The following is a 14,722-nucleotide window of genomic DNA, read 5'->3' on the forward strand; positions in this document are numbered from 1 at the left end:
ATTCTCCTGTTCTCATTGCCCCACCTCTACTTCCTGCCTGGTGGCCCCACTGATACTTCCTGCCTAGCTACTGGCCAATCAGCGTTTTATTAAAATACAAGTGATAAATCTTTACAAAGTACAAGACTATTGTCCTACAGCATTTCTGAGACTGACTTAATTATGTGATGGTCTCCATTGCCCCCATTTTCCTGCTTGTGATGGTTTGAATAGGTATGGCCCCCATAGACTCATGTGTTTGAATGCTTAGTCCATAGGGAGTGGCACTATCAGGAGGTGTTGCCTTCTTGGAGTAGGCGTGGTCTTGTTGGAGGAAATGTGTTGCTGTAGGGGTAGGCTTCACAGTCTTATATGCTCAAGCTATACCCAGTGTGGTACACAGTTCGCTTCTTGCTGCCTGCGAATCAAAATGTGGAACTCTCAGCTCCTCCAGCACCATGTCTGCCTGTATGCCACCCACTCTGATGATAATGGACTAAACCCCTGAAACTGTGTGCCAGCCACAAATGAAATGTTTTCCCTTGTAAGAGTTGTCACGGGGCTGGGCGGTGGTGGTGCACGCCTTTAATCCCAGCACTCAGGAGGCAGAGGCAGATGGATCTCTGTGAGTTCAAGGCCAGCCTGGTCTGCAAGAGCTAGTTCCAGGACAGGAACCAAAAAGCTACGGAGAAACCCTGTCTCGAAAATCCAAAAAAAAAAAAAAAAAAAAAAGAGTTGTCACGGTTATGGAGTCTCTTCACAGCAATAGAAACCCTAAGACAAAAGATGGTACCAGGGACTGTGGTATTGTTGTGATAGGTGTGATCATACTTTTGTTTGGAGGAATTTGGACTTTTGGGAGTTTCGATTAGGAAAGCAGTGGAATGAATGCTTTAAACACTGCTTAATGGGCCATCCTAGTAGAGAATGGGACACAGTGGTGCTGAGGGTGATTTGAACTGTGGGGTCCTGGCACAAGAGGTTTCAGAGGAGAAGAATTTTAGTATGTTGTCTAGAAAGCTAGCTTCCTTCCTTCCTTCCTTCCTTCCTTCCTTCCTTCCTTCCTTCCTTCCCTCCTTTCCCCCTTTCTTTTCTTTTTAAAAAAGATTCATTTGCCAGATGGTGGTGGCACATACCTTTAATCCCAGCACTCGGGAGGCAGAGGCAGGTGGATCTCTGTGAGTTTGAGGCCAGCCTGGTCTACAAGAGCTAATTCCAGGACAGGCTCCAAAGCTACGGTGAAACCCTGTCTTGAAAAACCAGAAAAAAAACCCCATTTGTTTATTATGTATATAGTGTTTAGTCTGCATGTATGCCTACAGGCCAGAAGAAGGCATCAGATCTCATTACAGATGGTTGTGAGTCACTATGTGGTTTTTGGGAATTGAACTCAGGACCTCTGGTAGAGCAGTCAGTGCTCTTAACCGCTGAGCCATCTTTCTTGTGATATTTTGGTAAAGAATATTACTGCTCTTTGTCCTTGTCCTAAAAACTGCCTGAGGCTAAAGTAAAGAGATATGGATTAATTGTATTGGCAAAGGAAATCTTAAAATAGCCTAGGATTGACTCTGTCATGTGGTTATTACACAAATTTATAATGAAAAGGAGCAAGCTGAACAAATAAATATACAAAATGTACAGATTGAGGGGAAAAAGGGCACCAGGAAGTGGAATGGATATAAGTCCTGTGTTCAAGGAGATAAACAGATTAAGAACGGAATAAAGGAAATGGTGACCTCAGGGAAAGATCCCACCTTGCTAAGTTTCCAACCTGAGAAAAGGAATTAAGGGACAGTTTGGGTGTAGGTGTGATGGTGTAGGCCTTGAATGCTAGCACTCAGGAGACAGAGGAAAGTGGATCTCTAAATGTGAGGCCAGTCTTGTCTACAGATCAAGTTCAGGACAGCCAAGATTAGGCAGTGAAGGACACCAGCAAACAGAAAGTTAGCGAAGATGTAACTGAATAAGGGTGGCCATGTTCCAGCTTTAAAAAGTAGCAGAACTTGGCAGCTTTGGCCATGTGGTTCTGGCTTTAGAGCCCAGAATAGAAGAAAGGGGCTACAGAATCTTTCTGAGACTAAGGAAAGCTGCTGAGGCCAGGCGTGTGTCATGGGTGTCCTGAAAGGAGACCCAGAAAGACCATTGTGTGCAGCTGTGAAGTTGAAGCCTGAATTGCCTTGGATACCCCAAAATGTTGGAGATGCCAGAGCTGTGCCAAAGAGAGCTGCTAACAGGGCATAGAACCAGCCAGAGAGGAAGAAGTGTGTTGCGGTCAACAAGGCTTACAAGAGTTGGAGATCTGAGGATTGCTTTGATGACACACATGGAGATATAGAGTTTAGAATTTGCCCAGCTGATTTTCTGTCTTGTGTTGGTTCAGTATTTCCTCACTATGCTCCTTTTTTTGCATTTTGGAAAAGTAATGAATATCCTATGCCATTATATGTTAGAAGTATGTGATCTGTTTGTTGGTTTTGACTTTACAGTTAAGAGTTTGCATGAAACTCCCAAGAAATTGAGACTTTGATTGGCTATGGGGACTTTTAGAATTATACAAAATGCGTTTTGCATTGTTATGAAAACTTAGCTAAGACATTGCAAATGGCATTATTTAATTCTTCTTAATGGCTGAGTAAAATTTCATTGTGTTTATACACCATGCTCTCTCTTGGCATGTTTATACACCATGCCCTATGCTGACAGACACCTCAGTTGCTTCCATAATTTAGCTGTTGTGAGTAGTGAGTGCCATGGTAGACAGCAAGGTGCAGCTGTCCTTGTTGCTAACTTGGAGTAAATTCCCAGAAGTGCTGAGGCTGGATTACATGGAAGATATAATTTTAGTTATCTGAGTCTAGTTTACCTGCTTCCAGCTGTGTAGAGGGTTCTCTTTGGTCCACGTCCACATTCATTTCCCAGTCTTTCTACGTCTGCCCTCCCTCCTTGTGACCTCCCCCCAAAAAATGAAAATAAAAAATAATAAATCCAATTTGTATCATCTATGTACTCACTGTGGTGTGGTCAAACTGACAGTGGCCTGCCCCTTAAATAGAGCTGAGTTGCCTTCGGGTTTCTATTGCTGTAAAGAGACACCAGGACCATGGCAATTTTTTTTTTTTAAAAAAGCATGAAGCTGTTTAAGCAGGTTGTTAGCAATTTAGAAAACCAGTTTGTGAGGCTACATCCCATTGGTCAGAGAGAGCTGAGATCTCAGGTAGCCCTGGAGTTGAGGAATAGCTCTGATCTTTGGCAAAATCGGCCAGTCCACAGTTTTCTGATCAGCCTTGCGCTGCTCTGTACCTCAAATTTCTCCCTCTGTGTCAAAGATCGCCGCCTCCTGGTGCGGGCTTGCACAGGTGCTTCTTCTTGAAGTAAGTACCAGTCAGGTGTTTGGGGATTTTAACCTTGCTGATATCAACTATTTTAGAGGTGGCGATGACAAACTTCTGGGGTGTTCTTTGCAGAGGAACTCTGTTGAGGGCAAGAGGTCCTGTCCCGAGTAGCAAGCCGCTGCCCAGCTGCTTCAGGAAAACCACTCTCTTGCTCCTGTGGCGCCCGGTGGGGATGATCGGGACTGTCCCAGGAGTGATGCTGGCATGCAGCCTTCTCACATGCTGACTTAAGGGCTTTTTGCTGTGGCTCGGCAGCTTCCTAGGCACATCTTCGGTAGGATAGTGCCTGGGCATTTTTTGAAGCTTAACCACCGGGGGAATCACCATTCTTGTCACCACCAACCAGTTTTATGACAGTAGCAAGGACCTCCTTTTTCTTCTTTTAACCTTGTTTTACACAGCTGAGTATTTTCTTTTGTATAAGATCTTTCTGGAATACATAGCAGATTGGGAGTACCTGCCAATTCTTCTAACTAAGGCAGGGTTTCGGCTTCAAGGGGGTTTTTCCTTCTTGGGCTTTTTAACAGTAGGGTCATCTATTTTGGCTGCACTGGCGGCAGGGGCATCATTGCCAGGCTTCTTGGCTGCAGGTTTCTTCTGTGTCAGGCTTCTCAGCTGCCATCTTTCAAAATAGGAAAGAGAACTAAGGTCCCCGTGGCAACTCTTACGGAGGAAAACATAATGGGTGGCTTATAGTTCAGAGGTTTAGTCCATCATCATCATGGTGAGATATGGCACTATGCAGGCAGGCAGATATGATGCTGGAGAAGCTGAGAGTTCTCTACCTTGATCCACAGGCAACAGAAGCAACTGTGTGTCACCCTGGGCATAGCTTGGCATATGAGACCTCAAAGCCTACCCTGACACAATGACACACTTCTTCCAACAAGGCCATACCTACTCCAACAAGCCCACACCTACTACAAAAAACCCACACCTTCTGGGATGTTTATTGTACTGTTTGCCTGTACTACGTGTACTATGCCCGTAGCGAGGCACCTGTACACACAGAGACATGGGAACATGGGTCATCCTTGAAACAAGAATGCCCCCTTTTTTGTGTTCCAGGGCAGCTTATATGGGGATCCTTAACTGATAGTCACGGTCCAGCCGAACCCACCAGAAACCACTCTCCTGCCATCAGGAACTCCTGAGGGTCTTGTGCTTAGAGCAGCTGCAAATACAGGAAAACAAGTTGTTTTGCTCAGAGCAGTTGCAAGCAAGTTGTTTACAGGAAATTTAGAGTCTGGGGGTCTACAGCCCCCAACAGTTTATGAACCAAGCAGTCAAACACATGAGTCTATGGGAGCCAAACCTAGTCAAACCACCACATTCCACTCCTTGTCCCCATAGACTTCTAACTATAACACAATGCAAAATGCAGTTAGTCCAACTTCAAAAATCCCTGTAGCCTATTACAGTCTCAACAATATTTAAGAGTCTAAGGTCAGGGTCTCTTCTGAGATTCAGGAAGTCTCTTAACTATAATTCCCTATTTTTTTTTAAAACCAGGCAACCAACCAAAATTAGATCACATACTTTCAACAAACTTCAAATTCTTCATGTCCACGTCTGATGTCAAAACATTCTTCAGATTTTCAACTCATTTCAGCTTTGTTGACTGTAACACACTTCTTTCTCTTATTCTGGTTCCACTCCCTGTTAGCAGCTCTCCTTAGCAGGTATCCTATGGCTTTGGCATTTCCAACATTTTGGGGTCTCCAAAGGCAATCCAGGCTTTAACTTGACAGTTTCACACAATGGCCTCTCTAGGCCTCCACTGAGGGATATTCCTGACACATGTCTGGCCTTAGCAGCACTTCTTAGTCTTGGGGGGAGATTCCATAACCTGTAAATGGACTTTTCCTATCCTGACTGCATAAACTCAAATAACCACTCAGAGGCTTAATATTACTTATAAATGCTCAGCCAATAGCTCAGGCTTGTTACTAGCTAACTTTTACATTTAAATTAACCCATTTCTATTAATCTATGTATTGCCACATGGCTCAGGAACTTACCTGTCTTTTAGTGTATCTTGATTCCTGGGTGACTGGCTGATGTCTCTCTGACTCTGCCCTCCTTCTTCCCATCATTCTCAGTTTGGCTTTCTCCCCTGAATTCCTGCTCAGTTACCAGTCTGTCAGCTTTTTATTAACCAATGAGAGTAATATATGTTTGTAGTGTAGAAAAGGATTGTTCCACAACAATAACTCCTTTCTTCTATCTTTGACTGTGCATCTGCAATCATCATATAGTGAAAAAGCATCTTCCTTTCTCTTTACAGTCAACAGGGGCAGGTTCATGGGCTTCCTCATGTGTTCTGGTGATAGCAGAGACCAAAACCACATCCTCTGGCTGCAGTAGAACCATTTACTCAGACTATGCCCTTGGAGGCAGGCTGGACCATAGACAACAACCTTGCCCTAGGTGGCAGCACTTGCCCCTCATATCAGTATAGTTCCTGGGGACAGTACTGCCCATGGACATCGACATGGCTTTAGACAGCAGCCCAGACCACAGACATCCACATGGCCTTCAGTGGTAATGTGGGCCATAGATACCAACATAGATCTTGGTTGTGGTAGAACCATGGAAGCAGACATAGCCCTTGGTAGCAGCATAGGCCCGGAAGTCACCATGGCTTCAGATAGCAGTGCGGTCACTCAGATCATCATAGTCCAAGGTAGCAGCGTGGTCCTCAGTTATGAACATAGCTTCAGGAGGGAGCCCAGTCCACAGGAATCCACATGCCCTTCATTAGTAACATGGTCCAAAGACATCAACACAGACCCGGCTGCAGCAGGATGCAGCAGAACCAAGGCTCTATACTTGACCCCCAGCAGCATCAGGGATTTGGATATCACCATGACTCAGATGACAATGGAGGCTGCTCACATCGGCCTGCTCCTCATTGCTGTTGCTTCTCCAGTTCTGCCTCGCTCCACAGTGCACACGCCGCTCCACTTCCCTCTCTCTCTCCCTTCTTCCAGCCACACAGTTTTCCACACATGCTGGAGGTGATGGGCAGGCCCTGGGTGTCTTCCCGTGGAGGACTCTGAAATGGATGTGTTTAGTGGAATGAATTTCGTAGGGATCTATTTTGTTATTCCACAACATGAAAGTTTGAAAGGCAACATTAAAAAGAGAGTAAAAAGTGGCGATTACCAGATTCTGCTCTGGAGAAGCAGGCGAGAGTGAAGAGATAAAACTTTATTATTGTGTGTGAAATTGCACATATGTGCACGGGTGGTACACATGTGCTGTGACACACACGTGGCTTTCAGAGTGCAGCTTCGTAGGTGTGTTCTCTTCTTTCACCTTTGTGGCTTCTGGGGACCCCAGACTTTCATGGCAAGTGCCCTTACTGTTTGAGCCATCTCTCCAGCTTAAAAGAGGTGGTTTTATAAGGCAGTGGAACTATTTCCTGTGATACTGTCATGGTGGAGATATGAAATTCTTTCACTCGTGGAAACACGCAACTTCGTACTATATGTACTATGGACTTCAGTCAACGATAATGGGTTAGTATTGGTTCATTAACTTAACACATGTAAACCCAGTGTGAGGTGTTAATAATAGGAGAAATTATAGGAGGGAGGGATATAGATGGGCTGTGTACTGTTTAATCTTTCTGCAAATCTAAAACTCTCGTAAAAATCAGTTTAATACCCCCCTAAACCTATATCCTCTATAGCTATGTCATCTTTATTTATACTTGTCTCCAGGTGCCCAATTTTAATTTGCTGGCAGTATACTTAGAAATGAAACCTTTCAGTTTTGAAATAATCAGGTTGTCCAAAAGAGGGTGCCAAAGACTTACAAAGACATCTTCCTTGTTCATGCAAAAAGAAATTAAACAATAAGTTGGAAATAGTGGGGAGGATCTTAATTTAAGAACACATAGGACACATGGGCCTCTTTCCTATGGCTTCTGCTTCTTTAGAGTGGGTAAGTCCTTTGCTCTATTTATTTATTTTATATTTTTGAGTCAGTCTTTATAGCTGGGGGTGACCTTGAACTCACTATGGAGCTGAGGCTGGTCTAGAACTCCCGATCCTTCAGTGTTCAACTGTCAAGTGTGGGGATTACCAATGCAGGACACCACACCTGGCTCAGTCCTTTGTTCTTTGGTTTTGTTTTGTTAGGAAGTGTAACAGAATAATTTACCCTGTCAATATCAGTGGCGATCCTGGCTCTAAAGAGACTTCTAAGAGGCTTGAGAGGTGGCACAGTTATTAAGAGGATCGCACAGTTTCCAGCACCCATGTTAGGTGGATCACAGTTGCCTATATGTCTAACTTCAGGGCATCGTATGCCCTCATCTGCCGTCTACCAGTAGCTGCACACAGACACACATGTAAGTAAAAATTAAAAAATTAACACACTCAAATAAAAATAAAAAAAAATTAAAAGGAAGAAGGGAAATCTATACTGGTTCATTTTTGTTAGCTTGACACTCATTAGGGTCATTAGAGAAGGAACTTCAAATAAAGAACTGGCTCCATTATATTAGGCAGTAGGCAAGCCTACAGGGGCATTGTCTTGATTCATGATTGGCGTGGGAGGGCCCAGGCCACTGTGGGCAGGGTTGCCCTTGGGAAAATGGTCCTGGGTGATATAAGAGAACAGACTGAGCAAGCCAAGTGGAGCAAGCCAGTAAGCAGCACTCCTCCATGGTCTCTGCTTCAGCTCTAGGGTTCATGGTTTCAATTCCTGTTCTGGCTCCCTCAGCGATGGACTGTGATTCAGACATGTAAGCCAAATGAACTCTTTTCTTCCTCAAGTTGCTTTTGATCATGGCGTTTATCACAGCAGCAGAAGGCAAACTAGAACACTCGTCAAGAGGGAGGGGTGGAGGGGGGAGGAGAGAGAGAGTCAAATAAATAAACTTAGATTCTCTTTAAGGCAGCTAGAGACATGGCTTGTTCTATTGGGCGTAAACAGGAAAACTCGTAATTCAAGATCCAGCTTCCTAGCTTTTATTTATTGAAAGAGTTACCTTTATTTAATTTGATGTACATGAGTTCAAAAAGGGAGTTGGGGCCCCTAGAATGGGAGCTCAGCTCGGTTGTGAGCAACCATGCAGGTGCTGGTAATTAGCCTGGCTTTCTGCGGGAACAGCAAGTTCTCTAAACTACTGAACCATCGCTCTAGCTGCAAATGCCCTACTTTAAAAAATTCAAACCTTTTCAGTGATACAGTAGAAATTTGATGTATTCTTAGGTCACCTATTGACGGCAATCCCTATCTATCTATCTATCTATCTATCTATCTATCTATCTATCTATCTATCTATCTATCCTCTATCTTATTTATTTATTTATTTATTTATTGAGATAGGGTCTCACTTGGTACTTTAGCTGTTCTGGAACTCTCTATGTAGACCAGGTTCCTTTAACTAGAGTGGTTGTTAGTAGCCCAATGTGGGTTCTGGAAATTGAGCCTAGGTCCTCTGTGAGAGCAGCAAGTACTCTTCACCGTTGAGCCCTCTCTCTAGTCCTCAGTAATTTTTTTTACCACTCCTTCCTGGTAGGAGCCACAGATGTTTTTGTGTTCCCAGATAAGCACTAGGAGGACCTGGAATATTAAATGTGCAGGGTTTTTCCTTTAAATAAAGGGATACACACACTGTCGTCCACCCAGAAGGCTGTGACTGAGTGTGGCTAAGAACCTGGTGATCTTCGCACTATCTGTGTGACTAAGACCACACTGGATCCTTCCCCAGACCCTTATTGTGAGCTTACTTTTCTTAGTTGTCTATTCAACTCATCTTTATGGAAGATGTCCCATGTATTTTACAAAGAGTTTTGATGAGGTCATGTTTTAAACTTTGTTGTGCACATGGGATTGAGTGAATTATTGCCAGGAAAATTTTCACTAAATTGTGCTGTGCTTAAACATCCCTAAAATAAGCTACTCAGGGTCAGATTCCTGAAGTTTGAACCAACACTGGCTGTTAGTCATGTTTAACTGAACTGCTTTCTTGCAGATTGTTCCTTATTCTCCTGGCTATGGTGGCCACAGAGTTCCCTCCCTCACGCTTGTCAGGCTGGCCTTGAACTCACAAAAGTTTGCTCGCCTTTGTCTCCTGAGTGCTGGGATTAAAGGCGTGTGTCACCATGACCTGCTACCTATTTTTGGGGTGTTGAAGTCTATTAGTGTGTGGGACTTGATGTGTGATTTAAGCATTAGTATGGTTTTTTTTACAAATGTGGGTGCCCTTGTATTTAGGGCATAAATGTTCAGAATTGAGACTTTACCTTGGTGGATTTTCCTGTGACTAATATGAAATGACCTTCTTCATTCTCTTTTGACTAATTTTAGTTTGAAGTTTGTTAAGTATTAGGATAGCTACATCTGCTTGTTTCTTTGGTTCATTTGGTTGGAAAAATCTTTTCCCAACCCTTTACTCAAAGGTAATATCTGTCTTTGTAATTGAGGTGTGCTTCTTGTATGCAGCAGAATAATGGATTCTGTTTTCATATCCAATTTGTTAGCCTGTATCTTTTTTATAGGCAAATTGAGTCATTGATATTAAGAGATATTTTTTTTGTTTTGTTTATTTTATTTTTTTATTTTTATTTTTTATTGGAAGGGTCTTTTATTTTATTTTATTTTTTAATTAATTTATTTATTAAGGATTTCTGCCTCCTCCCCGCAACCGCCTCCCATTTCCCTCCCCCTCCCCCGATCAAGTCACCCTCCCTCATCTGCTCGAAGAGCAATCAGGGTTCCCTGACCTGTGGGAAGCCCAAGGATCGCAGTGGGTTTTTGATCCTACAGCACGTACTGGCTTTGGGGGAGCCTAGGCAGTTTGGATGCTCACCTTAGGAGACCTGGATAGAGATATTAAGAGATATTAATGACCAGTGATTGCTAGTTTCTGTTATTTTTGTTTCTGTGTTGTTGTTAATGTTGTATGTGTGTTTCTCTTCTTTGGGATTTGCTGGTGTGGGATCATCTATTGCCTGTGTTTTTGCGGGTATACCCTCTTCTGACTTCTATAGGCACTACATACACATAGTGCACAGAAGAAATTTGTTCAGGTGAAACAGCCATACATATAAAATAAATATTATTTTTTGAGTTTTATTTTATTCATGTATCATTTTTAAAATTTATTTTTTTATTTTATGTGTGTGGTTGGTTCCCTTGCATATATGTATGTGCACAGTGCATGTGCAGTGTCCTAGAAGTCCAGAAGGTGTTGGATCCCCTAGAACTGGACTTGTAGACTTTTGTTAGCCATGTGGGTGCTAGGAATCAAACCAGTGTCCTCTGGAATAATAGCTAACACTTTTAACTGCTGAGCCATCTCTCCAGCCCTCTAATAAAAAGCCATTTATTTTTATTTACGTGTATGCTTGTGCCTTTGTGAGATTCTGTGTACCACTTGTGTGTGTGCCTAAGGAAGTCAGAAGAGGCATCGGATCTCCAGGGCGAGGGTTACAGGTGGCTGTCGGCACCAGGTGAGGATGCTGGAAACCCCATCTGGGTCCTCTGCAAGACCCATAAGCACTCTTAACTGCTGAGCCCTCTCTCCAACCCCATGGTCATCTTGTTTTAACCTTTTTGTGGACCTCCATGCTATATTCTATAATGACCATACTTGTTCATACTCTTACCAACACAGTTCCTAGTTTCCTCCACTTTAAAAAGATATCCCCACGAATATCTTTTATCTTTCTAACAATATTTCAGCATATGTGAGGTAGTACCTCATTTGTGGTTCCAATTTTCATTTCCCTAGATGACTAATGATGTTGAACATTTTTCCCATATACCCTTTGAATATCTTCTTTTGAGAATTATCTACTTTATACCACTCTCTCTTTTGAGACAGTGTCTCGCTATATAGCTTTGGCTAGCCTCAAACCTGAAGTCCTCCTGCCTCAGTTTTTAAAAAATTATTATTACTATTTATATTATGTGATTGCATAGTTGTCTATACGTATTTCTGTATGCATGTAAGGACATCCCATGTGTCTAGTGTCCACAGAGGCCAGAAGAGGTCATTGGCTCCCTCCCAGGACTAGAGGTACAGGCAGTTGTGAGCAACCATGTGGGTGTTGGGACTCAGAGCTGGAAGATGGTCTTAAGTCGATGCTCTTGTCCACTAAGACAACATCTCTCCAGTCCCCCTCCCCCACCAACCTCAGCCTTTTAGCTGCTGCAATTACGGGCATGTGTTCCCAGGTCTGCCTCCTTTGCTCATGTCTAAAATAAAGGGGCCAAATGAACTGGCTTTTATTAACCATATGGTCTGGAATTGGGCTTTTCATTTGTGGTGGTTAATATTGCCAATTTGACACAACCTAGGATTACCTAGGAGACAAGCCTGTGGGCGTGACGGGAAGAGGGCTTCTAGATTGGGTTGAGTTGGGAAGGTCTACTTTAACTGTGGGCGGCACCCTTCTATGGACTGGGGTCCTGAGATGCTCTGTGAGCAGGGGACCTGCATTGCCTACAAAGCAGACTGTGATCTGAGAGCAGCGTTCCTGCCTCTCTGCTTTCTGGTGTTGGATCGGTGTGACCAGCTGGTTCACATTCCTGATGCCGTGAGTTCTCTTCCTTGGTAGATCACACCCTCAAAATAGGAGCCCAAATAAACCCTCCCCTGCTTAAGTTGCTTCTATTAGGTCTTTTTGCAGCACCAACAAGACAGGGATCTAAGATAATGTGTGAGAGTAAATGCTTGTCCTACGTTACATCATTTTGTTAGACCTCATTTATTTGGTTCTCTCTCTCGTCCTGCTGTTGAGTATATTGATTGAAACTGTGTAATTGTGTGTGGTGGTTCACACTTGTAATCTTAGTTCTCTGGGAAGTGGAGGCAGGAGGATGAGGAATTCAAGGTCACCCTTGGCTGTACACTAGCTTCCAGGCCAGACTGGGCTACAAGAGCCTCTCCTTATTAAAACAAACAAACAAACAAACAAACAAACAAGAGTATTGAGCGAATAAAAAAAATGTTACGGATACATGTTTGTTTATATATTTGTGTCAATGGTTGAATTGACATTCCAAATTTGAATGGAAACATAACTTGCATTTTGATAAGCATCAGCATAAGTGGTCTGATGAGTTTTAAAAATAGAAAACCCTGCTCACTTGCATGTTTTTTTGGGGGGGGGATGTTCTTAAACTAGAGGACAGCTGCTCTTAAGAATGAGGGATTTCAGTTCAGTGATGTCCAGCATCGAAATGTCCGAGGGCCAGGAAGCATCTCGAACAGCATTTACCTCTTCTGGTACACGCTACAAAAGAATTGTCCCAAGGATTGTTCGTGTTTATGTCCTTGATGTTTCTATTTTAACAAAGGCCCCCTTTGATGGGAACTGCCTCTTGCAGATCTCAAAGCTGGCTGCATGTTGCTGCTTGGCTCGTCTAGTGATCTGACTATGTGTGTTTTCTGATCTTGAGCTGCCGAGGCGCTCTGTGAGAAGTGACATCTTAAACTTCAGCAAGGCTTTCTTCTCTGTGGGTAGGAAGACTGGAGTGACGCAATTATCCTGCCAGAGTACATTTCCTCTTAATTCTGTCCTCAAAATATTTCTTTTCCTGAAAGGAGAGAGAAAAAAAAGATCACCTCTGTTATTGGAGAAGGGATGGGATAAAAAGATGGGTTTCTTCATCTCTTCCTATTTCTTCTCAAAAAGTATAGCAAAACAGGGTTTTTGAGTCATGTATATATATATTTTTTAAAATGAGGGCTCATGAGCCTTATTATTTTTCCAAGTGAAGAATTTACAGCAAGTATGCACTCTGAACAGACTCTCTGAATGTAACAGCATCAACATCATTAAAAAATGTGATATCATTTTCATTATTTACTGGCTGTGTGATCTTGGTCAAGTTGTTAATTTATGTTTTCTTTATACTACTACTACTAATAATAAAAATTTTGATGTTTTTGATACAAGATAGCATGTGGCCCAGGCTAGCCTTGTACTTGCTGTATAACGGAGGATGAACTTTCTTTCTTTTGGTTTTTCGAGACAAGGTTTCTATGTAGCTTTGGAACCTGTCCTGGCACTAGCTTTTGTAGACCAGGCTGGTCTTGAACTCACAGAGATCCACTTGTCTCTGCCCTCTGCCCCCCAGGTGCTGGGATTAGAGGCACGTGCCACCACCACCGGCTTGACCTTGAATTTCTTTTTCAATGTTTTTTTCTTTTTCTTTTCCTGAGACAGGGTTTCTCTGTGTAGCCCTGGTTATTCTGGAACACATTCTGTAGTTCAGGTTGCTCTCGAACTCAGAGATCCACCTGCCTCTGCCCCCTAAGTGCTGGGATTAAAGGTGTGCACACCATGCCTGGTTTGTCTGACGACAACTTTTAAGAATTAGTTGCTTCTACCATGTGGGTCACGGGAGTCAAACTCATCCTCAGTCTTGGCAGCAAACATCTTTACCCGCTGAGCCATTTTCCTATCCCCATAACAACATTCTAAAGTGAATTTAGTTTAGTGAAAGCTCACTTATCATTCATTTGATGTATATTTAGTTTGGATTCTTCCCAAAGCAGACCCTGAGACAGGGAGTTGGCAAGCCATGGGGACAGTGAAGGGGAAGTAGGGAACCATTATAGGATAAGGGAAGAGACAGGCTGTGAAACCAAAGGACTTTCCAGGCCAGCTGCCACTCAGACTACTGGGACACCATCCTCTAAGGAAGCTCTGAAAGGTCAGACAAAGCACACGCCTCACAATTGACTCCAGAAGGGACCATATCCCCGAAGAGTGGGTGCAGCCAGTCCCAGAAAAAGCAGGCTAATTGCCCTCCACAAGTTCCCAAGCTTTGGCTTTTCCTGGTTGCTTCATTGATGTCATGCAATTCGCACCTCTGCCAACTCTATTCCTAGAATATTGATAATTATATTCAGAAGCGTGATTTGACTGAGATTCAGTTTTCTTGGCAACACATAAGTGGTGTTGGGCATTTTCGTCATGACTGCAAAGTTTCTGACTGCCTCTTCTGGAATGTTAGGAGCCAATTATAACCGTTGCCCACCTTCCTTGGGATTTGGCAAAATGTTACTATTCAACACCCTCCCCCTAAAAGGAACTTTTTTCATCAAATATTTGGTTACCTTGTAGTATAGTTATTGTGTGGAAATTGGATCAAATAGTTGATGTTATTAAGATATCTTCTAGTTTCCATAAAAATTCATGGATTCCCGAGCCACTTTACTGGTGGCTAATGAAGGTATTATTTTTCTATTTCTGTAACATTTAAAATGCAGGTTTCAAAAAATATGATTGAATTGTGTGTGCATTCTTTGAAGTTATTATTCTTATCACTGCCTTGGCCAGTTTGGAGCCTCCTCAAGTTGTCCCTTTGTCCTTGTA

The 14,722-nt window shown here is 43.0% G+C and overlaps 1 pseudogene; it reads right to left on the minus strand.

Moving 5' to 3' along the window:
• Nucleotides 1–3,136: 3,136 nt before the first annotated feature.
• Nucleotides 3,137–3,665, minus strand: LOC142852975 (large ribosomal subunit protein eL6 pseudogene; annotated as a pseudogene).
• Between the last annotated feature and the right edge of the window lie 11,057 nt (nt 3,666–14,722).

This window comes from Microtus pennsylvanicus, chromosome 6 (genome assembly GCF_037038515.1).
Source record: "Microtus pennsylvanicus isolate mMicPen1 chromosome 6, mMicPen1.hap1, whole genome shotgun sequence".
NCBI lineage: Eukaryota > Metazoa > Chordata > Mammalia > Rodentia > Cricetidae > Microtus > Microtus pennsylvanicus.